The 2,782-nt window shown below is 37.9% G+C and overlaps 1 long non-coding RNA gene across 1 annotated transcript; it reads left to right on the forward strand.

The window, feature by feature from the left end:
- On the forward strand, positions 1-848 carry LOC116928932. The gene is made up of 3 exons (XR_004397442.2): positions 1-212; positions 280-569; positions 648-848. It is a non-coding gene; the product is annotated as an uncharacterized LOC116928932 (long non-coding RNA).
- The last annotated feature ends 1,934 nt before the right edge of the window (positions 849-2,782 follow it).

The raw sequence follows: 2,782 nt of genomic DNA on the forward strand, positions 1-2,782 counted from the left end.
GGCTGCCCAATGGCAACGGTTCACTCAGAAAAATTGCCGAACTGCTGAGCGAGTCGCAATATATTACCCGCTTCAAATCTATCAGCAAATTGCTGGAAGTAGTCGTCTATTGCCTGCCGATACTCTTAAGGAAAACCAATCGTGTGTATCCTTGGACAAGGATACCAGTTTATTTTCCTACCTCCAACACGGGTTTAGCCTCGACGATCATAGTAAGTTTCTTGTTTTTTGCAAGTTTATTTACAATTGTTTTTTACGAATTGTTTTTTCTCTTTCTAGGAGCATTGGACAAATGTTTTATGGCATCACAGAATAATAAAAAAAAAATGGAATCCAAAAGAAACGTCAAGACTAACGGTACTGACCCTGAAGTCCAACGACACTCGAAAAAAAAATCCACAGCGCCACGGTCTCCACAAGTGACAATGATGCAGGTCATAGTTCCATGACAGAGCAAGCGATTGCAAATGTCAGCACGGTACCTTTTTTCACCATCGCAGAGGCTGTTCTTCAATCTGCTTGTGTCCGAAATGAAGAAATCGTAACTCCTCTTAGTCATGCACCAGCTGGTAAGAAACAAGCAAACACAATGTTAGCTGTGGAGAATTTTCCTGATGTTTATTTTGGTTACTTAATCTCTACTACAGGGCCTAGCGATAGCATTGCCACAAAATTCATAATGATCGCTCCTTTCGTTTGGATGCAATATATTATTCAATTTTGCCAACTTTGGGGAAGAAGGGGGAATGACGAAGATACACACCCAACTTTTTGTACACCGTTCAGATGATTTGCTTCACTTAAACTAATAAACAGCGTACTTTTCGTGATCCTCTATCACGAGGAACACGATGGCACTTAGAACAACGTCATTAAACATTGTTTTACATTAGGAATTAGCAAATATGGATGAACCAATCGTGAAAGAGCACGTTGGAGGCCATCATATATTGGCGCCAGTTCAAATTTCGTCTTATTCCATTGAAAAATAAACGTAAAACACTTATTATTGACCTATTATTGACACTATTATTGATTATTATTAATTGCTAATTTAATATTGGATAAATAATATGAAATGGCAGCATTTTAGTCATTTTTAGTTTTATTGACACACAGTGACAAATAGTAGGACATTGAAAATTTTGACACCAACTCTCAGTACTATAATTAACCAAAGGGTATCCATCAATGTTATTCATCACTGGACGAGTCACTATGGTATTGACTGGAGGAGTCTGTATCAAAATCACAGTGCTGCGAATCACAGTCGTATTCTTGTTCATCGGGATCTCCATAGGTGTATCTTCGGAAAAGTTTAATGGCTCTGCCGACCTTCCATTTCAGCCGATCGAGCTCGGCGTTGATTAACACCAATTTACCTCTTGAAACCTGGATCCATTCTGGATATGAGGAATCCTAAAAATTGTAAGGTTAATACTTAGAATATTGTATTTATAGTACTAAATAAATCACCCTGTTCTTACCTGATGCAAGGATGAATCTTGCCAATCATCCACAATCGCCGTGTGGATTCCAATATCGTCCTGAAGCCTGGAATGGATATCTGCCAAAGATTCCAGATAAGTCTTCATTTCGTTTTTCGTTTGGATGACTTCTTCTTTCCACCGCCTCGTCATTATCCAAGTATCAATTAAATTGTAATTGGACGTCAAGTTTACAAAAAAAAAGTTGAATTAATGAGATGTATTATTAGATATAACAACAATATACTTTCAGTGGTTTCGTTCCAAGGGAACGATCCGGTTCCATACATTTCTTGAGTGATCTTGAACTGGGACTGCTCGTTAATCAGTAACATTAGGGCAGTAGCCTTCCCATTTGCTTCTTGCATTTTAAAGCGAAATTTGTCTCTCTCAGAAGTTGTATCTGTGATAGCAAACAAACAAACCAGTAGACGGAACATTTGGTTTAATCCTATTTATATTACCTCCATATTTGTTCATCATTTTGCGAGCCCACGCAGCTATCATAAATTGGCCTTCGTGATCGACTTTGTAAGAGTTTGGTAGAATTTTGTCCTTATTTTTTCCAGTGGTAACAAGCGCCTCCTCCTCACATGCTACCTCTTTCCCTTGATTCTTAAAATCTTCAGGGTTAGCTTCATCTAAAGAAAAGTTTGCATTAAAATAAAAATACGGTAAATTACAATTGAATTCTGCATACTATTTTTTTTATCTTTCGCAAGTTGTTGTAGTTTTTTCAAGATACCGGGAAGGTCTTGCTCGGTTAAACCTTGCCTTGATAGTTGGACCGCTAATTTCTTCAGCGTCTCGTCTTCCTTAATGGCTGCCTAATAAAAAGTAAAAATATTAGTCAGTGACTTACAGACAAGTATCCAACTGGAAAATTTAAAATATCATACCTTTTTCGCTCTCTTAACAAGAGCATAATCCATGCCATAATCTTTTTCTTTATTATGGTTTACCACCATTTCGAAAAGATGGTCGTTACGAGATGGGAAAGGAGTACCACATTATAGAAAAACAAAAGGAACTTTTGAATTTAATCTGCATCTCTCACTTACACGCAGGGCTCATGTGTTTCGTAACCAGCCCATCCCTAGCGAAACGAGCAAAAACTTGTTCTTGTTCCTCACCTAGAGATGCACAGGCCCAATCCCGCCATCGACCATTATTGTCGACCTATAGTATTCAAATCAAATTATCATTGAATCACAAATTGATATAAAATCTGTAGCGCCGGTACCTGACAATTCCATGTGTGTGTTCTACCATGGAACTGAAAAAATCCTGTCATT

This window comes from Daphnia magna, linkage group LG9, assembly GCF_020631705.1.
Source record: "Daphnia magna isolate NIES linkage group LG9, ASM2063170v1.1, whole genome shotgun sequence".
In the NCBI taxonomy this organism is placed as follows: domain Eukaryota; kingdom Metazoa; phylum Arthropoda; class Branchiopoda; order Diplostraca; family Daphniidae; genus Daphnia; species Daphnia magna.